Source organism: Epinephelus fuscoguttatus, linkage group LG4, assembly GCF_011397635.1.
Source record: "Epinephelus fuscoguttatus linkage group LG4, E.fuscoguttatus.final_Chr_v1".
Lineage (NCBI taxonomy): Eukaryota > Metazoa > Chordata > Actinopteri > Perciformes > Serranidae > Epinephelus > Epinephelus fuscoguttatus.
Genome location: NC_064755.1, coordinates 32593015 through 32618153, shown reverse-complemented (window position 1 = coordinate 32618153; position 25139 = coordinate 32593015).

Below are 25139 nucleotides of genomic sequence, written 5' to 3'. Positions count from 1 at the left end.
GGACGAACGCACTTGTGACGCAGGCTGGCCAGGGGAACTGTTGAGTCGGTGTCTCTGAATTACAGAGTACGGCTGATGGCGCGCTGCTGCAGCTAAACCACCTCATTAGGTCGTGGTGACTGCATTTAGCCGGCATTTCCCCCCTCACACGTCCAGAGAGGCCGCATCAGACATGGTGATTAACTGCAGAGTAAACACGTCCATCTCCGAGGTCTCAGGTCTCCGCCATGCAGCACAGATGGCAACAGAGTTTACTGTAACAACCAACCAAGAAACACTGGAGGCCCCCCATAAGTAATAAACCATGTTTCCCAAGATTCATAACATTTGGTTGACACTGTGTGGCAAAGCGGAGACTACAGTACCTTGTGAGTTGTTGAGTTCACTTGCAGTCTAGTATGATGTTGCTTCAAGTGTTTTCAACTGCTGCCTCCAATAATCGAAGTCTTCCTTTGTTGATGCTGAGAGGAATGTTGTTTTTGACCAGTCTCGACAATTACACTGGAACTCGAACAAATAACAGGAACGCAGCTATGTAAACTTTTCAGGAGACATTTTTCTCCAGATTAAGGACAAATAGCTTTGAAACAAAGTTCCCCATATGTGTGAAGGTATGGTGGGGAGGGGGATAAAGTGAGTTGAGAGTTCTTCAAGTCCCCCATCTGAGATCAACTTGGCCAACGGAGCAGAATACCACAGCAGAAAAGCGTGCAAGGGCTGGATTAATTATTGCAATATCTGCAGCAAAGCAGGGCTAATTTGCTGCACACTTCATTTGGTTTTATTACCCCTTGTCTCACGGGGTGTTGTAACAGAGTTTACCCTTGTCTGGGGAAATCTTTTACCCATTTACTGAATGTCTGTAGTCAGTGGTTTGATTTTTACTCGGGGCAATGTGTGGGCTCTGCCAAGGCTTCACTGTTGCTGGGTGGAGAAGAGAGTAAAAAAAAAGAAAGAAAGGCTGAGAGCACTTTTTTTCATTTCATGTGTGTTTACTGTACTGTAAATGCTACACCCTCAAAGCTAGGCTTAATTTTATGGAGCGTTTGTTTGCAGAATGCCTTTTTTAGCTTATCTTGTGCTTCTGTGTGACACTATATACTGTTATGGTGTATAACCAGTACATTTTTTACAGCGTTGCGTCCTCTAGACTACCTCTGCATGGTGTGTGTGGGTGGTTTTCAAGAAAACATGTAGTTGTGGTGTCAAGGTCATGCTGAGGTCATGGATGCTGAGAAGAGAGGAGACAGAGGTGTTGGGAAAGAGCTCCACGCCGCAGGCTATGCGACCTACCTCTGGAGCTGCAACTCAGCTTCGCACAGACAGCTGTAGACACCCTGTCTGGATGAACAGCTGGCCAGGATGTCTGGGAGAAAAGGAGGGGGAGAACGGGAGAAAGAGATACCAAGATAGAGAAAAAGAGCAACGGAAAAGATAGATGGACATAAAAAAGAGAAATGGGAAAGTGGGACAGGAAAGGGAGCGGAAGCAGAGGTAGACAGAGGTGACAAAAGGTAATAGACAGGGTCCAATACATCCAGAAGCTCCAGAGAGGGGCCTCAGTGTGGGAAAAGAGGGGTGGAGAGTCATAAATCTGGCTGGGCCTGGCTGTCCCGGCTGCCCGGTTCCACACTGGGTTTGTTCAGGTGGCCCTCTCCATCAGCCTCCTCCTGCTGCTGCCGCTGCCTCCTGCTCAGTGTGCTAAAAAAGCACCGCCGAAAGAGAAATGTGTCGGAGGGGAAGGAAAAGAAGCACTTCACGGTTTTATGGTTTCCTTGTCTCTGCAGGCACGCTCACAGGCTGAGTGACATGGGCTGAGGAGCATGACCTGTGAGCAGGAGTGTGGAGGATAAAGAGAATTATGGGGTTGAACTTTGCAACGTGAACTTTTCTAACCTCTGTTGTTCAACAAGAGAAAGGTTGGTGTGCATACTGCCTACTTACAGATACATTAATGCTTTGTACTTGCAGACATACATAAATACAAATATATCTAACTCTGCTACGCAGTGGTAGCTATACTGTCAGTGGTTTGATTGGACACAAGATACAAAGTTCAAGGCTTGATACGCGAGTAAGACAGCTTTTTACAAACAGACATTTGTCGGCATAAAGCTGAACTGGAGAGTAAAAATGACTTGAATGTTCTCGTAAAGAGCAACTGTCCAAACATGGTTACAAGTTCAACAACAACAACAACAACTTCAAATACCTCAGTTTGCCACAAACCATAATTTAAACATCTTTGTTCAAACTGATTTTAGATCTTTGGAGTACAACAAGGACATTTTTTAAGACTTTGAACATGCCATTTTATGCATTCCTGAATGCGGGCTCTGAAAATTGCTAATGGGTACAGTTTAACAGTGCCTCTCAATGTTTGCCAACAAAAACATGCACCTTTAGGAGTCAAAACTGATCAGATTTAGGTAATATTGTGCTCCATAATGCATTTGGACCCCTTTTTTGCGTGTTAATACATGTTTTTGCACCTCTGTCAGCCAGCGTTAGGACTCAAACGTGCAACCCAGAAGCTGGATTCTCATGAAACTGGAGGGTCGAGTTCAAGTAGGGATTTTTCAGCACACATTACTGGAGCCAGAAAGTGGCCTCCTCATGGCTGAGGTCCAGAGACGCTGGCCTAGTGGGCAGACTGACAGTGGGAGACGATGCAGAGAACAAGAGGCGAGAGGGGAAAAGAAAATGGAGAAAACAGAGATTCGGCACAATTCACACACACACACACACACATACGCGGGAGTAATACAAGTGGTGTTTCAGTGGATCAGTTAGCACGCACTCATATGAAAATCCACACTCGCATAATTTCCTTTGCACAAACATACATGCAGACCACTCACATACTGTATGAACTGAAAAGAGGAACACTCAGTATATATTTCACATACACGCACACAAAACAAACATGACACACATATGAAAACATGCAACACAATGCAAACAGAGCACCACATACTTTTCCAGTTTGTCTCACGTGCTGGTGAGAGAGCGAGCGAGTGGGCTGTGTAGACAGGGCCCATTTTTCTCTTTTCCTGTGGTCGGAGTGTGTGACTGGGGATTTATTTTCGCAGATCTCTGGAGGGAGGTCACTGTTTCGCTGAATTTGAAACATCTGAAGTATCCGAGGCCCCCCATCCCTGTTCCACATTAGAGAAATGCCCCATTCATTTGGACCTGTCAGAGTGCATAATGGTTCTCAGATCGTGTCTGGGTACTAGTCATCAAACTGGGTCACATAAACACTCTGGCCCTTGATCTCATTATGTAATTTACCTCTGTCTCTCCTGCGCTCACACTCCGTAAAGGTAAGATCTTCACTGACAAAAAGTGTGCGTGATTCACTCAAAGATTAGACAAATTAATTTAGACGAATGGCCTCACAAGATGTAGTACATGTAGGAGAAGTTTCTTGTGTCAGATGAGCCTCTCTGTGGAAGCGGGCAGATGAATAGCAAGCGGATATTACCTTAGTCTGGGCTGTTTGACACATGGCTGTCTGGGCTTCCTTTGCCTCCTGCAGGTAATATTTTACAGTAATGGCTACTGAAAGATCTGGCTGAAGCTGAAAAGGAAGCTTTCCAGAGGTTTCTGTCGCTGCAGGACAATGACCAGTGCATTCCTCTCGAGTTCAAAGTGAAACGTTACCCCAGCGACAATCCAATAAGACAGCGATCGCAAGAAATCCTGACCCCCAGAAAGTAGAGCATTGACAGTTGGTGATAATTTGCCATCTACAGTGACACTGCTGTGTTGAGTTATAAACATTAACTGCTGATAGCCCCTTTTGTCTGTAAAAGTCTTAATCTCAGTGGCACTGCCTCTGAGCTCACGTTACATCTACTGAAGTAAAAATGGGTGTTTTGTGAGTTGAAAACGGGCCCAATTTGAAACAGACCCGCTCATTTTGAGTCTGGTCCACTTAAGGTAATTGAATTTGACTCTAGCATTTTTCTCCAGCACTGGCTCGCTAGCTGCTACATCATTTACTCCACATTCAAACTGAGAAGAAGCAAAGTCTTCATCCACTCGCTTCCTCCTTAGACCAATAATATCTGTTTCAAAGTCATGAGGAAAACCACAGGGGTGCAAACACACACTCATACACACATGCACAAACACATTTGTCTCTAAAAAAGACCAATAAACATTGAGGCCAGCTGCCCTTGAGAGAAGTGAGCCAATTTAGAGAAGGCTAGTTCAGAAGTAGGCCAGATATTTTCAGCCTCACGCACACTTCCACTCCTCTGGCCACTACTTCTTGTTTATGTACTTGTGCGACCTCTAAAAGACAGAGACAGAGTCAGAACTTTTCCACATCGGTTCCCTTTAATGTGCTAAAGAGGATATTTTCTTTTTAGCCATGCTGGTGGTGACCCTCGGGCCATTTTGGCTCAGCCTGAAATATCTTCTAGATTAATGGGCTTAAAACTTGGTACCGACATTCATGTTCCCAGATAATGAATCCTAATAGTGGGTGATCCCCCTACTTTTCATTGGGCCCCATACCACCATGAGGCCGACATGCCAACTGTTGGCTGCCATGAAATTTGGCACAGAAATGTATGTTCCCCCAGAGGAGGAATTATAATAACTCTGGTGGTAACTTTGGTGGGTGGCATGGTGATGCAGTGGTGAGCACTGTTGCCTCAGCATGAGGTTTCTGAGTTTGCGTGTTCTCCCATGTCACTGTGGGTTTTCTCAAGGTTCTCTGGCTTTCTTCAACAGTCCAGAGACCACAGGTTGGTTTTATTAAACCCCTGTCCACCAAGCAGTACAGTACGGTTCAGTTCAGTTCGGTCAGCTTTTTTCTGTTTTGACTGTAAAAAGTTGTGGATGGTACCAATGGAACCGTCTCGTATTGTCCCCATTTTTGGTCCCCCCTCTGTTGGGGTACCTAGCAAACAAGAAAGGTGGAGCTGTGAACACTGCAGTCTGTTGATTGGTCAATAGAGGGTGGTCACTCTGCTCAGGGCTGAGTTGTGGCTGGTTTTGAGCTGGTTTATTAGTAGACTGTAACAATAAAATGAATGGATGTTTTTCTGTCTCTTGCAGCAGCTGAAGTCGGAGAACATTTTTTTAATTCACTGGATTTGACTGCCGGTGACTTTTATGGAAACGCAGCTTAAATTTCAATATGACAACTCTGACCATTCCATTAGTTTTTATTGTCTCTCTGGGATGACAGAGACTTTTAGTAATGAGTAGATCTTCAAGCATTTATATATATCAATTTTGAACTGCATATATTCTAACCCTCACTTGGAGGAAAAAAAAGCTTTGCAGAGTGTCTTTCCTGTGGGCTCCGGCAGCAGCACTAAACCCCTGAGCTTGCCTTAGAAGGACTAAAAGCACAAACCCGTTATTTTTAAATATCACATGGAGAGAAACTCACTGCAGCCATTTTATTTTGTTCTGTAAATGTCGGCATGCAACTTCGTTCTGTGGATGATAAACGAGGTACTGACGTCCATCTGTGTCACTGGTGATAAGGAAATACAGTGAGCGCTTGATAGAGCAACACAACAAACCTTGCCCACATTTAAGGGTACTGTTTGTGGTGAAAATGCTAAGCAGACCTAAGGTCACGGGGAGGCTGGAGTCTATCCCAGCTGACATTGGTTGAGACTCAAGGCACACCCTGGACAGGTCGCCACACTATCACAGGGCTGACACATAGAGACAGACAACCATTCATGCTCACGCTCACACCTACGGACAATTTAGAGTCACCAATTAACCTGCATGTCTTTGGACTGTGAGAGGAAGCTGGAGTACCCGCTGAAAACCCAAGCTGACATGGGGAGAACATGCAACTCCACACAGAGGGTTCCCTCAGCCTGGCGTTCAACCCCAAATTATGGTCTCATTCAGAGTAAAACCAGCATGTTCTCATCCCAAGTCGTTACATATTGCAGCTTTGTCAGTGGCCTTTTATGTCTACACATTACATGCTACATAACCATCGGCATCTGCTATTGGCATTCCAGGACGCCGCTACCAATGCAATTACATCAACAAATCATGAGGTTAGGTTTAGGCAACAAAAGCACGCGTCCCATGCCATGACATCAACAAAAGAACATGGTTTAGAAAAATACATTATGGTTTGGTATTCGGGAAGCGAACACCAGACTCCCAGTTGCAAGTCTGGGGTTTGTTGGACTCATTCACCACCCCTCTCACTGCCTTGTACAGACTTTTCAGCTCCTTATATTTAGTCGTTACCGGCACCATTTCAGTCTGACATTGTCCAGTGGCGTTTCGTTCCTCTGCAACAGGGGACGTCCTGCTGAGCGGCAGCATATCATAACAATGGAAAGGTTATATCTGGTTGCTGTATTTTTCAACTTCGGAATGAGAACAGGCTGGTAAAACAGACAATAAAGCATGGTATGCTTTAAGTCATGCTACCTTGTGATTTCTAAGTCTCTACCATGGTGGTATCTTTTGGTTCTCAGTTAGATCCATTGCTTGCTGTTTCACAGCTCCACCCTCATGTCCAAATAGGTTCTCTTCTGGCTCTGAAGACCAAGATGGTGACAGCCGAACTTGAGGCTTCAAAATGATAGTCCAGAAACCAAATTCTGACATCACGGTGGCTAAGCCTTTTTCTTTTATACAGCCTGGGGTTATTTTTCAAAAAATGTGACTGATTACAGTTGTTTGAGAGTTGTTACAAAACGTGTAGACTTCTGAATTAAATAGCCTCTCATCTTCTTCAGTGGCACAAGGGCTGCAATCTTTGCCATTTATGTTTTAAAAGAAGGAATATAACGAGCCGTCTATATCCAGAAAAAAAAGAATTGTTAAAAAACAAAGGTATCTGCATCAAAAGTACCATCAGTGCTAAAAGTTAATGCTAAGAAAGACAACAATTCAAATACGATTTGCATTTGTTCTCGTTCTGTGTTCCTGACACATATCACCCAGTAATCTTTAGATACGCATCTCTTGCGTTGACAACAACCCCATCATTTACCCAGAACAAGTGGTGACAGACTCCATTATGTTAAGTTAACAGGGGTTTTGCTTGACTTGAAGTGGGGGTAATTAACAGCACACTAAGTGCATTGGCCCTTTTTATTGAGCCATGGCTAAGTGGAAACCCCTTTTACAGGAGTCAATGGTTCATCCCGGAGCTTTTTGGGGGTTAGCCAGACAACACAGGGCTACTGACAATGATGAATGGGGGCTTTGCACGCATAGAGCCTCTCGCATCCCATCTTCAGCTGAGAATACACACTTGTTCACCTCCTCGCTGTGTTTGTCTCCATAGAAAGGCACCTTGTGTGTGTCTAACAGCCATTAAGTCAAATGCTATTGGTAGGAGGAGAACCAGTGGAGATGATAAAGTGGAAAGAGCTGGTACCATGATGTGTGCAGGTGTGCAGTTGACCTTTTCTGCCTCTCTAAAGCTCTGACCCTACAACCAGAATATGTGTCAACACGTGAGGTGTGTGTGTGACTCACCTATTTGCCTGCAGCGCTGTGTGAAGCTCTGTCGCTTGTTTCTTGTGCCGACATGTGGTTTGTGTGTGTTTCTGTGTTTATGTGCAAGTGCAGCATGTGTGTGGATTTATGTTTAAGTTCACAGCTGCTGAAGGTGCCTCACTTAGTGACATGCAGTTTTTCCACACACGGAGCCGCTTGTTTTACTCATTAACACAACATTACAGCACATGAAAGTCTCACTTGTCAATGCACATGTATGTTTTTCTGTTCCCCCTATGTAAACACAGCTTTTCTGGCTGCCTGTAAAGACAAAAGTCATACATGCCCACGCCTAACGTCCCCCTTCTTGCACCCCCATCTTCCCTGGCTTTATTAATTTTCCAAGTCAGCCTGCTTGTGCGCGGGGACAGACCATTTCATCACTGGTATGATCGTTGGGTCTGGCCGTCATAGGGTGGTGGCGAAAGACATAGATCCAGGGTATGTGGGATAGGCGGCGTACAGTAGATTGAGTGTTTCAGTGAAAGATATGCAAGGTCGTTGTCGTGATTTACCTGTCAGAGGTGCCAAACACAGGTGTCAGAGTTAAGGAGGAAGCCGCGGGGGAAACGGAGGACCAGCTGTGAGGGAGTTAGAAGAGGATGGCGGCAGACAGCTACCACGTCAACCCTGCTCCATCAGTTACATCAAAACTGCGATCAAAGGCAGTGTAGATGGCTCCTACTCATGAGAGGCAATGCCAAACAGACTCACATCAAAGACTTGAATGACCTCATGTGGGCACATGGGTGGTAGCCAAATCAAGGAGGAGAGGGTAAGCCGAGGCGTCAAGGACACAGAAGGGGTGGAAGTGGAGGAGTTGAAGTTGGAAAATGAGAGGGAGACCATATGCTGACTGAGTCGTCATACATGTGCCAGTTATCTGAGACCTTTATTTGCTGATGCTGCATAATAGATTCAATTCTGGGCAATTAGGATGCAACATCCAAAGTTTTTTTGATAACTGTTGTGATATGTACCATTTCCATGTTGATTTCAGCGCAATTGTGTGTAGTATAAAAGAAAAATATTTTTGGTACAATTTGTTGCACTTTAGAATATCTGATAAGTGCATATTTAGAAAGGGCACTTACTACTTAGAATAGAATCGAATCAAATACAACTTTTTTTAGCAGCAAGGCTATTTGTGAAAATGAAAGTCAACCCTAGATTCACTCTTGTTTTGGAACGAACTTTGTCTGCCTGGCATTTCACCTCACTATAGTTGCATTTTTTATTCTGCGCTGTGTCTGATTTTCAGTGCTTTCTCTTGGATGCGTGCTGCTTACAGTCTGGCACGTGTTCGCTACTTTTTTATAAAGCCCCAGTCTCACCATACACACTGCTAGTGGGTACTGATGATTGAGAGGGATTACTTTTATATGAGACTCTCCATTGTTTTTTAGGAAAATCTTTAAGTAGTCTTTTGAATACAAAGTCACAAAGTATCCTCATACAGTGGTGTGTATGGTATGCACATTCAACAGTTTGTATGGTATCTAATGAATGGCGTCCTCAAGTTATGTACCTAACACAGTGTTATGTAGGTTAGGTTTAGGGAAAGAAACATCACTGGGCATCATCATGTTGTGTATTTAAAGCCCCTACAAGGAACTTTCATTTTGAGTTGATTTTGGCGACACTGTGGACAAAAGCGGTAGTGTTTTGCCGGAGTGAAGCCTACATTTCCCATGAGCTCTAGCGCGTATTGTCGTAAAGACGCTTACCTGGCTCGCGCATGTGTTTGTTTTGGGGATGAATGAAACAACAAGACGGGAAAACTTTGCCCCCGCTCCTATCAGGGATCCCAGCTTACCTCTGCCACGCCCCAGCTCCACCTCACCGGCGTAAGTGCCACCGCTGCCGGTGTAAACACAGCAGTCGGCTGGTAAGGCTGAAGGCCTGTTTGGCGAGCACTTCCACGGCTTCTTGGACTGAGTATGGAGCGGTGCCTTGCCACTTGGCACTCGCTGGACCCTGTCCCCGGGGTGAATCTGCGCAAACTGCGGCCTCTGTGTGTGGCTCCCCGGACAGCTAACGCCGTGGACCCACTGGCTCCTGCCAGGACTGGGCTGGTAAATGCTAGATCCCTAGTGAACAAAATGTTTATCCTGAAGGATTTCCTGACTTCCCGAGGATTGAATTTTCTCTGTGTGACTGAGACGTGGCTGACTGTTGGTGAGTCCAGTGCTTTCACAGAACTTTTACCCGATGATTGCTGCTATTTTAACTCCCCGTGGACGTCGGGTCGAGGAGGAGGAATAGCAACTATTTATAAGAGTCACTATAAATGTAAGCAGCTAGGTAAGATGACGTGTGCCGTCTGAGTGCCGTAAAGCGTTTCGTCCTGGAAGCGACCTGGGGCGGACCCGGACACAGTTTCCTAAAGGTATGGATATACACTATATAGAAATAGCTTATGTTCACACCAATGGTCTCATTTGCTGTTGTAGGTCACACACAGACATCAGCAGAAACGAGAAACTTTTGCATATCCAGTTAAAAGTTCCTTGTAGTGGCTTTAATGTTAAGTTAAGCCTGGTTGTTATGATAACTTTATTTGTAGTGTAATGAATGTCTTGTGGGTGTGATTTGGGCAGGTGGTAGGAGGCAGGGTCAGCACTGACATCACACTTGGGGGTTGGTGGTAATGACTCATTTTAAGGGAGCTGACAAAAACATAGAATGTTAAAAGGGTAGGTGTAATAAGTTAAGGCTTCAGCCTACACCTTTTTATAATACTAAAAAAAAGCAATAGCTTAATGTTTATGTATTGTCAATCTCCCAGGATATTTGTGTTTTATAAGTTAGAAAATGACCAAAATAAACTAAACTAAACTAAAAATATACAAATTCTGGCGCACTGCTTTTCGCAGGTATACATACAAACAGTGCATGAGAACAGCCTGACATTAAATATCACATTAGTTCTTCTTGAAAGTCTATCAAACACATTATACTGATGTAATGTTATCAGCCATTAGCACATATAGACACTTGAAGTTGTGTCTCTCTTTGTCTTTCTCCATTTCAGACTATGAAATGACTGAATTACATTGCAGCTGCTGGCTGAGGTTGGTCACTATTGTTAGGTTTAGCTGCTAGCCTGTGTTTTATGGAAACCTTGCTGGTGTGGCCAGTGCAGAAACATAAATTATATTCCACTACCTAAAGAATATGTATCAAATCAAATTGTAGGGTTGTAGTTAAGGTGGTGACGTGACATCTGGCAGTGGCATTAAACTACGTCTGTTGTAGCACTGGTCTATTTTGACTTAGCGGTAAAGAGTTCTCATCATTATGACTAGATGTTTATAATTTTAGTCTAAAAGTTACAGAATGGTTATGCAAATTAGCTGTAAGAAACCCCATTTTGTAACCACATACAATACCACTGGTTGTGGGTTCTGCCAGCCGTCTCTCCTGGCACAGTCCAACTGGAGACAGGTCTGGCAATGTGAGACTAGTGTGGGTCTGGCTCAAGGGTGCAGCCACCACAGAGAATTCCCATCTCTAATTCTTCACAAACTCCACATTAAATTGCTTCAGCATCTGTTTTTTTTCCAGACTTACACAGCCTAAACAAGGGAGGTGACTTGTATGGAAAAGGGATGAGATCAGTCTCTCCCTTTGTCGTCCCTTGGGTGTCACATCATCACATGATCTTGGTTATGGAGCTCAAAATGCTCACGGACCCCGTTATACCCATGTGCTACTCATGGAGGCCCCGGGGAGACATCTGAAAGATGGCCACACGACACAACACGCAGACCCGACCACAGGAGAACAAGGGTGAGGAGCTGGTACATTTGGATGAGGATGAAACGTGTATCCAGAGGAAGGCAGTATATTTCAACAAAAAGAAAAACAAGGAAGACAGGGGTCACATGTGCTTGTGGAAAGGGAAGAATGCTGCCCTGAAGATCACAAGCAGAGAAATAATTTATCACTACTCCCTCTATCATTTCTCCTGGCAGAGACAGATGGCCTGGAGTCAGATTGGATCACTTCTGGCTTTCTTTGGGATTTTTGCCTGCCGCGTGTTTTGAGTGTTCGCACATACACACATTCATTTACTAACACACACATACACAGGAGGAGAGGGGCAATTAGCAGCGTCAGCTAAATGAACATCTGCCTCCAATAATCAACTGACTTCATTTGAACACATGATAATTGTAGAGACAAAACTCAACAGCATGAACTCATGCAAGGTAGTTAATCTTTCATCAAATCGATTAAAGGGTATATTTAAACCAGTTTTCATAGGATAAAGGATTTGGGGACCCTTTGTTTGAGATAAATTATAATCCATCATATTTAACGCCGGAAAAATATTATTGTTTTTGGCTGTTTCCAATTTTCTGCCAGTGTTAGGGAGGCAGCGTTTGAAACTATAGCTCGCAGCATTGTTTGAAATGCTGTGGTTCAGTAATGGTGAGATGTAATTGAGAAATATTTTGCACATGGCCAACCTACCCACTCCATGTAGGCTTCAACTTTTCAGTTTCTTTTAAACATTAGCGTTTTGCTGGCACTCTGGGTCAGTTGGGGTCAGTTATTTTTTCATACTGAAAATTTAACTGACACTTGAAGTAGATTGAAATAACAGTCCACCTATGGGAATCCTATCTCATTATACAGCAGTCACAGAACAGGGATACAACCTCAAGGACACTGCAACAAGGTGGATGCCAACCCACACAGTAGCTGCCGTCTAGGTAATGAGGTTGATGGATTTGTTCCTTAAAAACAAGGCCAGACTGTTCTCTTCTCACTGCCCACTGTAAAAGAACAAATGCAGTAGAAACTAACTTGTACAACTCTGTAGCTTTAGTTTAAGGAGAACAATGCAGTTGCACATTTTTAGGGCCCATACACGTGCCACTTCTTTTGTGCCAAAGTAAATGCCCAGAAGGCTTGCTCAAAAGCTAGAGTGACGGTGTCATTGGGTGTAAGCGTTTCCAAGTGCCTACAGCTTTTGGAACACCACAACGTGCAGCGCATGTCACATGAAGAGCCAACAATCACAGGTGGAAGATATATTTTCTTTCTTCCATAAATATCAATCTTACCAGAGCTTTACGATTTGTCCTACGGGCAATACTTTAGGCCTAATACACACCTGAAGAACAATGCCTGTAAAAAGATCCACCCCAAACGCAGGAATTCTGGTGAGTAGGTTCTGTTATGGTGCTAGCTGTGGTCACTTAGCAACATCAGGTGGAACCTGCCTTCACGCCCTTGAAAGTTGGCACAGAGTAAGCACCTAGCACCAACCTCACGTTTTCCAGGCAGTAAAAGATGTGGCAGCAGTCCCGCCCTTAGGATACAGGATCGAATGTCTTGTAAAAGAGGTATTCTATAATAACTTAATTGCACAAGATAAAAAATAAGCCATGTTTTCAGGCTTCTGATACGGCTGAAGCAAAGTAGCCTCTCATATAATGTAACAAACCTATAGTTTTTATGCTATGACCACCAGTTTGAATTATTGCGTGCTTTGTCCACCATTTTGTTGGGCTAACAATGGAGAGGAAGCCAGTGAGAGACGTGAATTGGAATGGTAGGAAATTCAAAACGCTTTGTCATTGTGCCGCCACAGGTGCTGAATTCAATCAAATCATTTGCTCGGACAAATCGATGTTTGTTAACGTTAGCTAGATCAGCTTACCATACAACAAATAACGCTAACAAGTGTTTCGTGCAGTGTTAACAGGTGTACCTCATGACAATAATTATGACTGCATTCCATTCAGGTACTCCAGTGCCAGGGCCTTCATACTTTGCATGTTATTGCTCGCTGTCATGGTTATTGGCCCGGCGAAATGGAATGCAGCTATCATTAATGTAATTAGTTACACCTGTGCTTTTCCTGCAACGGCATGTCGAAATGTTTGCTGTGGGGAAGGTGTATGGGAAAGTGTCAGAGGTTTAGTTCATTGTCGAAAACATGCTCCAGTATTTACTCAGACTTTGAAAGAATTAAACAAAGTCCAAGAAGCATCTAAATGTTCTCCAGCAGATACGTAGTTTAGAAAGCTTGAAATCTGTGCAGCCACTGAGGTAACAAAGCAGCAACTGGTATTGATCAGCAACTCCTGCAAACCCCTGCTGATATATCGGTAGTTATACTGAGCACAGACCCAGTTAATTACACCTTTGTAGGGGGTTTAATGCCTGAGTAGTTGTTTTTCACGTTACACGAGCATGAACATGAATCGTACTCAAGATCGCCTTTTCATATGCAGTTTGTCAATCCATTCCCTGTGTTACCTCTCACAGCAACAGCTCACCAGCTCTTAACCTTAGTGGAGAACATGCTGGCTTATTAACATTAACTTTAGCTTGCCTTGTTATGAGCTAGTAACTAGCATCGAGTGGTCTGGACCATTCAGAAGGAAGGATAGTGAGGTCTTTGGGTGCCGTTCACAACAGTGGCTTTATTGCAGTCTTCACTACAAAACAATAAACATGGCCTTCTCATGAGGTTAAAGAGTAGCCCTGAGCTCATCTACACTTAATTCTGCTGACTATCATCACTTTTTACTTCCCCAGAGAGCTGCTTCCATTCACATACACACAAAGCACACGTCACATCCTCACAGGTTATCCACAAGGCCACCGGCCCTAAAAGAGTGAGCTGGTAACGGCTGGTGCGGTTCCCCACAGTGTTCACATTAATCAAACAAGCTGGACTTTGGGGTGTACTCGGATCCAAGTCCCTGATGTGAAAGCCTCCTAAATGCTGACTTAGCTCCATTACAATGCAGTAGTTGCCAATTAGAAGTTGCCCTGAGAGTTACCCTGTGTATCACTGCCTCTAGGAAAGTCAAATGGAAAAAGAAAACCCTACCGCCTCCATCTATCTTTACTCCAGTGGGCGATCACAGCCACCATCTCGTAAACACACACACTCGTAAACATGTAAACACTACGGGGTATAAACATTCACAAGGTCAGTTTCACCCGCATAATCATTGCTAAAGCATCCAAACAAAGCAGGCATGCTGCAGCGAGGGGACACTGTTACGTAAGTTAAATTAAACCAGAGAGGATGACGTTGATGCCAAAGCACAAGTATGAGCTAATTGCTGATTTGTTGTGCAACACGGGTTGAAACTGCCGTGTACCTGACTCACTTCTTTGATGTTAATGAAATACTGCTGGCCCACTGGGTTCTTCACCCTGCACAAGGGCACAGCGGCCCCTATTATGACATGGAAACAGTAATTTTTTTCAGGATGAAAGTGAGCACGGCGCGGGATAGACAAACGTCTCACTCTCTCTCCATTTATCTGATCTATCCACACACACACACACACACGAATGCATCTTCAGAATTTCATGTGGAAATGAACCAGGTTTTTGACTTGCGATAACCATCTTGCTGTAATGATGGTCATGCCATGCATTTCTACAGCTCCTCCATTCACAGGTGTCTTCATCTCTCTCACTCGTCTTGTCTGTCAACACGCAGATGAATCACCGATTGGAGGAATTCATTGGACTTGAGCAGGATGTTTGGGAACGCTGGAAGGCCTTGTTTTCATCCTAGTTCCATCGAGGTATCCAGGCTTTGCGTGCATTTTGGTGATAGATATGCCTACAATGGATGCCAACAGCAATTGAGGCGGGAAGAGTGAGAATGAGTGGGAATGCTGGGAATGGGCGGAGACAGCGACTGGAAAAACACCACAGAAGTGATGTTATGGATCTGTGGGGAGCAGATATCGGATAGTTAGAGGTTGGATTGGGAAATGGCTCATTTGAGGACCTCAAACACCTGCGTGCTCATCACATGTGAGTGTGAGTTTTAAAAATAAAAGAGGGTTTAACTCATACTCGTGATTCACAGCTCAGTTGCTTTGGCAGAGTTCAAGGGCTGTGATTTGGAGCTGTGCGTTCACCCACACCCCATCACATCACACACACTCTTGGGTAAACGCACATGCTCACTGTAAAATAAGAAAAGAAAAGAAAAAAGAAAAGAAACAGTAAGATAGCAGATTCAAGTCTGAAAATAACTTTGAGAAATGAAACACACCTTGGCTGGAGTCCCGCTGCACACACCCACACCCACCCCCCTGACACACACATTCATCAGCAAAAATCAGTCAGTCTGTGAAAGATATGAGCTACCTCCAAGTGATGATGAATAGAGTGCAAGCTACCCTGAACTTTATAATTATAATGATCACACACGGCTGTAATTCTCACCCGACACACTTAACACTTCAGCTCTGTCTTGCTCGGCTGGCATAGACACGCCACACCAATAAATATGCATTCCTGCTCCCCTCTCTGCAAAGATTAAAGGCCTGTTTTATGTGTACACCACTCTGGAGCTGACGTGTCTGTGTCTGCTTTTATCAGCATACAGTATGGCTGTACAGTGAGAGACGTAGTCATAGTTAGAACTGACTTACAAAATAGTTCAGATGTATCCCCAACAAAAAGGTACATATTTCAGAGAAATATATTAAAATTAGAAAAAATCCATATATATCCATCCACATAGCAAGCAGAGCCAATTAGCTAAAATTTATATTTAATGGTTTGCTAGAAGAAGCCTTGTGGATAAATGATCGAAATAGTAATATTAAAGGATAAGCAGCTTAAATAGTTAGTACATTTTTGACGTATGGTGAGCTAGATGTTAAAACAGTGCAAACAGCTGGCTAAAAGTAATGGATAAGTTAACATAGAATAATGAGTGGTTTAAATGCTGTGTATAGTTAAAAGTGGATAAATGGATGAATGATGAAATAGCTAAGGGTTGATGCTAGCATGGATGGAGCTTGGTTATATAAAGAGCACTGGATAAAGTGTTTGAGGTGGGGCCTTGTTCATTCCTATGAAAGTTACTCAGTGGTGCATGAAGACAAAATGGTTCAACTGCCGCTTATAAAGTTACCTGATGATCAGCGCAGCTTCTGCAACACTGAACCCATAGATCAAGCACACTCGAGACCTCTGTCGGCCAAGCGAGCTACTTCCAGTTTCAGTTAACATGAATGATGATAAAATGATCAAATATGATAAAATCCTGCAGCTCTTTTAGACTTCCCAGTTGTTATCAAACAATTGGTTAAAATTCTGATGGTGGAATGAATGATTTTAAAGGCTTGTGATGTTAAAAAATGTACCCACTGATTTACATACATCTCTTTCACCATGTAAGTCAATGGGAAAAAGCCTTTTTGGTCCACAGGGCATCATTTGAAGGTGTAATTACACTGTTTGACCACTAGGAAATTGGCTTCAAAGCCCAGTGCTCTTTCTGAGGCCCTGGTCAATGTTAGAATTGATAGTACAGATGTATAGATGAGGGACATGTTTTTGTTGATCCCAAGTGTGAAGTGTTGTTCGTCCAATTGTAGCAAACAAATGTTTAGCTGGGGTAAAAAAAGACAAAGTCCACAGCTCCAGATCCAGGAGTACTGGAGGAAAGCCGACAGAGGGTCCTCAGCCGTTGGTGCGGACCCCTCTGTCCACCTGCCCTTCCGCAGGTTTTCTAGAGGAGGAGCAAAGCATAGCTGGGGTTGATGGGACTTGCTGGGGGCTGCTCAGGGGGTTGTGGGATAAAGCCATGTGGCTGAGAATCAAGCCAGGGCCCCAGGAGCATGTTGGAGTGTTGATTTTCACCACAGCCATGAAGCTTTTGTACAAATCATAGTCATTTTATCACAACGCATTGTAACATAATAGAAACTCTTCACAGATGTTTTGTTTATAAAACTCTGGAGGCTTTACCAGGAGAGGCAGTCGTAGCTGGTGTGAAGAGGGCCAGGGCCCGCAAAGCATGTTGGAGAACCAGAGAGTGTGCAGGATGTCTGCAGGGTCTGTGTCTCCCAGTGTCCACCACAACCCTCCATAAGGAGTCACCAACATGCTCTGCGGGCCCTGGCTCTCCTCTCACCCGCTCTGAGTGCCTCCCCAGCCCCGGTAGAGCCTCCAGATTTCTACAAACAAAACATACAGAAGAGGTTGTAATTTTCTGATAAATTAAACTCTCCGCCACGATAGCAGAAAAAGCTTTGTGGCTGTGCAAAATCAACACTCTTGCATTGCCTCGTGTAAACATAGACAGCTGATGACATAACCAATCACAACAGAGCACACAGCAGCGCATCCCTCCCCTGTCCCTGCAGACCGTCCAGTCTAGCAGCAGCTGTATCGAATAAATGGCTGAGTTGTAAAACTGCCTTTCAGTACGCTAGAACTAAAGCAATCTTTGGCTCATGATGGGCGCCGTCAATGATGAAGTAGGCTCATCCAGTTAAGCTGTCTGGAGATTGATAGGATCATACATTCAATAATCTAACAGTTGACAGTAACTTAGGTGACAAAGTGAAATTGTCATAAGTACAAATACAGTGAAGACTAAGGATGACAGTGCTTTTGTAATAACAATACAGAGTCGATGTGCTTAGTGTCAAACATACTCTTGATGGCACTGAACAGCAGAGAGGACAAACCACAAGGCAATACTCGACTTTTAAACAGCCTTTACACACATTGTGGTCTTATCAAAGACATCCCAGAAGCTTCCCGAAAACAAGCCGACATGCCAGCACGGCTTGCTCTCCCTCTCCACTACCCACAATCCTTATCTGGAAAGTAAATAAGGGCTCCCATCCTGTCTGGAGGGGTTTTGTCTCTTTCTACACTGAGGTCTGTCTGCCAACCATCCTTAAGACGTGGTCAGAGGAAAGGAGGCAGTAAGGCAATGTATCTTGTACAAGCCAAACAGAAGGTAACTATCAGTGTTTGGGATCACGAGGCTCATTTATGAAAATGTTGCATGAGATTTTCCAGGATTTTTGGAACCTTTTGGAGAAAATGTCTTGTAGGGATAAATTCTTGGATATACAGTATATTTCAAGATTCGTGGAACACTTACAATAAAAGGTTGTTTCAGGTCGGAGTCCTGAAAAAGATATCAGCGCAAGACAAAAACTGAACTCTCTAGCTTGTGTTTGGCATCAAATTTGCTCATAAGAATTTTTAGGGGGGGCATTTCGATGACGACAAAAACCTATATCTCATACTCAGCTGTCGACTGAACAGACTTAAAGTTTTTCGTCATTCTTCATACTCATTTATCCTCATATTTACCTCTGCTCTTGAGGGAAGTGGTTGAGGATTTTCACATTTCTCTGCTGCCGCATTCACAGACAACTAAAAAAAAAAGAAACAATTACCAATTCAACCGGCTGACAAAACCCACTCCAAGTCTTTCGTTTCCTAAGAAGCTCAACCCTCATAAGGAGGTCATAGCTTTTAGACTTCCATTCCTGGTATTTTCTGTCTAGGGATTGCGGCGGTGAAGCAAAACATGAAGTTCGTTTGAGTTGCCAACTGGAGAAATGAACTGTAAACACTTGCATGCCTCTCATTTATTCACATTGTGAGTGGAGATGCCAGAAAACAATTCAATTAATCTTTGGCAGAGGGCAGGAAGACTGTAGAGGACAGGATATAAACACACACACACACACACACAGAGACAAAGACAGAGAAGAGATAGATTAGGAGAAGTAAACAATCATCATGAAGAGAAAACGTGCCACGGAAGCCACCCTGTAACGGACGAGGACCGCATAAACAGAGCGGCTGCTAAAATGTTGGCAGGGAAAGCATCACTGATCAATGGTGGGAATCCAGTTGTAAACACTGTCTATCAGCGGAAGGAGAGGAAGGATCGCTCTGCGGTGCCAAAATGTGTTTGTGTGCATGTGATTACTGGCCTGTGTGTGTTTCATTTGTGAACGTCCATACACGTCCATGTGTACGGGAGAACAAGGTTGGTTTGTCACACATTTACTTTCATTGCCATCCCGTGAAATCTGCATCCTGAATGGATTTCCTCACAATGTGTTATGGAAGCTTAAAATGTCAGGTAGGAATGAAGTGACCTTATTTTGCCTAAGCTTGTTCTGATTAAAAGCAGGCTGTTGTAATGCACTGTTTTTATGTTTTCCTATGAAAAGTAATGCGCTAAAATTCATATCCCATGTAATCATGAGCCAGTAGTTGTTGCATAACACATGTATTTGGGAAGGCTGGAATCATGTGACCAGTGCACTGATGGGTTTAAAGAAGGAAGCAGTTAAATAAGGTGACAGTTTGGGGTAGTGGATTTTCCCCCGGCGACTTTCCCTAGGAGACCGGTGTTTGGAACCATGCAAACTTGGTGTCATTTTAAGGTACGACATCACCATGTGCCTTTTTTAAACTCAATCACAGTAACTTTACTTGCCTATAGCTAACCTCTGTAACTTTACAAAAAACCTGCCTCTGTCCAGGGTGCCAACTGGTGCATGATTAACCAAACAAATCAAGGCGATTAGAGATACTCAGGTTGACACTTGTTTTATTACCAGCTTACAGTACATTAAAAGCAAAAGAAGGCCATACTCTGTAACTTTACATTAAGCATGTAACTTTTCATTTGGTTTGTGCAACCTGGTCTCATTCTGAAGTCGTCAAATACTGGTGCTTAGGCAATGACTTTCAGCGTCAAACGCTGATGAAAAAAGCAGTCCTTTCACAAGAGCATGATAAAAAGGCCGGTCCCTGTTATCGTGTAATGGTGCCCGGTGGTGTCAGGGGGAACTGCGGCAGGACAACAACTCAAGTTAAGGGAGCAAAAACGTACTTCCCGTTTGAATGTAAAGCCAAACCCTGTTGTTTTTGTCTAAACCCAAACACATGATTTTGCTGCCCACACCTAACCACATGCGTGTGTTCGCTTAACGTAACCACGTGCGACTGTTGTTGAAGGCAAAAATGTCAATTCACAGTGTTGTACTCACGTAAAAGGTTAATTTTGAAAGAGACTGTATGCAAACTGTACATTTCTGGGCACCATAAAGAATGTGGTGATAGAGACGTGCTTGTTTTTCTTGAGAGGCCACTATGTTTGAATACTTGTTGTTTTATTGTGGATTTTTGTATTAGATGTTGTATTTGTTGCATTTTAAATGTGTTTTGATTGGCTGCTACCTCGGCCTTGGTGTATTTTGAAAACAGACAATGCATGCATGAACAGCCTTTTGTTAAATTTGTCCATTTCATGAAAAATTTCAAAACTCCCAGCAACAATAACAAATGGAAAGGTGGAATGCATTTTTATCCCAGCAACAATAACAAATGGCTAAATGACAGGTGGACATTTTTGTCCACTTGAAGGGTCATGGATAGGATAAAAATGCATTACAAGGTCAAATAATGGATTTTCATGCTGAAAGTTGGAATTTTCAAATTCACATTTTTGTCCACTTGAAGGGTCATGGATAGGATAAAAATGCATTACAAGGTCAAATAATGGATTTTCATGCTGAAAGTTGGAATTTTCAAATTCACATTTTTGTCCACTTGAAGGGTCATGGATGTGATTATTTTGAAGGGTAACACACAGCATCCCAAAACATCAACAACAAACGCACCCAGGGTACTTTGTACGTCTTATGTCGACGTGGAAAGTCCATGACCAAGTGTTGATATGTGGTGAGGTCAGAGTGAGAATGTGTTGGTATCTGACGTCATTCATGGGACGCTAGTTTGTAGAATATCATACAAACAACCAACAACCAACCCCATGATGGGTAATAAGGTTGTCACAAGTGCACAGGATGTATTTGACAGTCCATATCTTTTGAACTGAATAAGCATAAGGAGAGTAACATCACTTCGCTTCCATTTTACATTGACAGGGAATCTTTTAAGGGTACGTGTGACGACCAACCTCATTCACATTGGTGTGGGGGGGGTGGACCTATTAAAGATGAGGGCCCTGAATGTTTATTTCTACTCTTCATAAAAGACGATATAAGAGTAATTGGTTACAGTGCAGAAGTTGCTTTACACAACCCCAAAACCCACAGCCATAAACTTATGTGAACCTCTTCAAACAGAGATAGGTTACTATCATTAATCAGCGCAGACAGATGCCTGTATTAGTTGTGTTTTTTTCTATCTGCATGGCCTTTAATATCTCATTTACTCTGCGTTTATAGTGTCATGACTCTATGTTATGTCACCACATCTTAGTAAGCTGGGACCATAAACAAAACGAGCACCACTGCTCATAATTCCAAATGTAACATTTACAGTATCCTACACAACTTGCACGCAAAGCGCAATACCATCTGAAAGCCAATACCTCAAGAGTCATTTCTGGTTACACTTTTATGTGTCCAAACAAAATGTTATAACTTGGCGCCATGGAAATAAGTGGAGGTAAAAATAGTCACGGTAAAAATAACACATTCCTAGCGAGTGACAGATCGACGTTTGCCCATTTAGTGCAAATGTTGCTGCACTCCTGCGGCTGCTAGAAGAAATATTGGTGGGAGGCACGTTCCCAGAAAATGGGCCCTTTTTTTTGTCTGTGTGCTGAAAAGGATAATTGCTCATCTGAGCTCACACAAGATGCCTCTCTCCCTTTCCAATGGCAACATAAACTTCTTCTGCATTCTTGAGAGAAGAGTTATGTTGACCTCCTCTCCCTCTCCCGGGGTGTTTGTGTGTGTGGAGGAAAGACTGAGTGTGTGGGTGCAAGCATGGTGTGCATATACAGTGTGTGTCTATGCTCATGTATGCTGCATGTACAGTAAGACTGGAGTGTAAAGGGTGGACGCTGATTTTTAAACTGAGGGGAGGATACAAGAGAGAGCTTTTGTGGAGTGGGTGAATTGTGTGGGAGAAGGAGAAGAGTTTGGTGGTGGTGATGGGGCTGGGAGGGAGAGAGGGAGGGCACTTCAGTGGTGTTTGAACGTTTGTGAGTCAGACTTTAGCAATGAGGGAGTAACAGAGGCCATGAATGAGAGTGCTTGTTTATGTGGGTCAGTGGGCTCCCTTTTAACCCCTTCAGCCTTTTCTGCCTTTGTACAGGAAGTAGCTGCTCCACCCATGGTCGTGCCTGACTGAAAGACAAATCATGTGTGCGGGAAAGGAAGTCAAACACACCGCGAGTGAGACAAAACCCTTTGTAGTCCCTGTGGCTCTGAGCAAAAAGCTCTCCAATAATTGCCGTGTTTACACTAGGGATATGAGGCTTGCCTTTCGTCACACGTGCGGCACAAAGCTTCTATCTCCATCCACAGAAGGCAGAGGTTAATTGGAGTGAGATCGTCTTTCTATAGCAAGCCCCATAATGAAACTCTTCTCTCTGCAGGAGGGAAACTGGATCAGGACTGGAACTCTAAACTGTCGCTGACATTTCGCTGGGAGCCAAATGTGGCGGAGGAAGCCTTGGCGCTTAGCATCGCATGCACACAAATTGCTTGTCCTGTTTATGCAGCTGCTTTATGCGGAGGAAATTCCAGATAAAACAGCCATTTCAGGATGTGAATTAGATGAAGGAAAATACCACGTCTAAATACTGTATGTGCACCTGGTGGAGCTCAATCAAAGCTCTGTGAGTGCTGACCCTTTGGGACAAATTTAAGATTGAGGAGAAGGGCAGGTAATTGACTTGGCAGATTTGCAATGATGCACACTGATTGCTTCATAATGAGAAGATAAAAGTTCAGGATTTTACAAGCAGCCCACTACTGTAACTAATTTTACTGCTACTATTTTTGTCCACTACTACCACCGCTAGCACTTACATTGCTTTTTAAAAACCCATTAAAGAACCAGTGTGTTTGATTTAGAGGGATTGATGGGCAGAAATGGAATAAAATATTCATAACTATGTTTTCCTTAGTGTATAATCACCTGAAACTAGACTTGTGTTTTTCTTAGCTAAAAATCAGCATTACAACTTATATTTCCATGTGTCTTGAGTGATATGATCTCAAGTGGACAGTACTAAGTACAAGTGTAAACAGCCATCAAGACGCATTGTGATCTGATCACTCAAACCATTTGCCGAGGTAGTCTGGGACGCATTTGACCACATATCTTTTGTGGTGTAGACGCTACTGAGTCCTGATGCATCCCCAACAAGGACTACGAAATACTCAATGTGGGAAGTGTTGCATGACCATCTGTTGTGTTGAATATCTGCAGACAGTGATATCCCCAGCTGTAGAGACACAATCGCTAACGTGACTAGCAAGAAGCTAGCAAAAGTGTGGACTTAATAGGCCCCGCAACCTTCCAGCATAAGTGACATAGTTGTGAAATTTAAACAGAAATGGTCAGCTGAAGACACATGATGGACACAGGTGTGAATGGAATTGTATCCCGGCTGTCCACTTGTGTTCAGATCACCAAAACGCACGCTAATTCCAGGTATAAACAGGCTCTAAGATTTCTGCTTCCACCTCAATACAATGAAAGTTAATTAAACTTCTTGGGAGTTCAATATTCACCCTGTTCTCTAATCTCGTTCTGTTTTTGTCTTGATTAATTCCTGAGGGAAATATCAGGCTCTTTAGCCGCTGAATACTCCTCTAGATCCATCAGCTACAGTATATGCTAACTTTGTCTGTTTGCCATTTGGTGCCGGAAAGGTACAGAGGGTTTATCAGAGCAGCTTTACTGAAAGCAGCTGCTGGAAATGAGGTTGATAAGAGCTCTGAGAGTGAACCAGACCAGTGAAGTTAGTACAACCAAAACAATGAGCTGAAAGATGCTAAAACGCTGCATAGCATCTGTTATATTCATCTCATTGGATTCACCAAAGTCACACAATGACACAAACTAACTAACTGATCAAGGTAGCAGTGGTCCCGTGTTAAGTGAGTTGCCCTTCCATTGGAATGGGCTGTGACGTAAACGTAAAGCAGTGTTGTTTTAGGTGTCTTTTTTTAAGTGGCACATTGTCATTTGAGACATTGTTAAAGTAAAAATATTGATTACTGCAGCCTTACATGTCTCAACAGCAAAATCTCTTTCCAGAAACAATGTTTGCATTACTGTGGATAGACCACACTGGTGACAGTTTTCTTAGGAATGATTTCTTTAGTACAAGGTAGGTCCAATGGAAAACTGTTAACTGTAAGGTTTGTGTATTATTATACTAGAATAACCAGGACACTTTCTGGAAAGATGTATCTGTGAAATTGCTGTTGAAACCATCACAAATGAATTTCCATTCTCTTACCTTGTTTGGGGTGGAGGGGAAAATCTCACAGAATGATATTTCAAAACTTGGACAAGTAAAAACAAACTATCTGCATGGATAGACACCACTGGAGGTAATGAGGGAAAAAAATGATTGGAAGAAGCCTTGGTCTGATTCTTGTTGCTCAAGGACACAACAACAGGATGGTTGTTTTTCTGATGTGGGCTTGAGCTCTGTTCTATAGTTCAGATGACCTGACCTTGAAACTACAATCTGCAAGTGCCTGCAAGTTATTGTTCCTGCTCCAACATCAGAGTCTAAATAAACTGCTGGCGGCTTTTAGATGGATGAGCTTCACAGGAACTCATACAGAGTGATTCACCAGAGTTCAAACCACAGCAAGTCTGGAAGTGGGAAAAGAACAATGATATCAAAAGATCCCCTGTTCAGTCTCTGACAACCCCCCTCCTTCTGCCACACAGGTTGTGAAGAGGACATCTGTCCTCCGTAAACTCACCAGGACGTCACTGTCGGAGGGTAGAATGTCTGGAATGCGCCCTTGTGGTCAGCGGGCCCGTGAACCAGTCATCTGGCTAGTATTGCT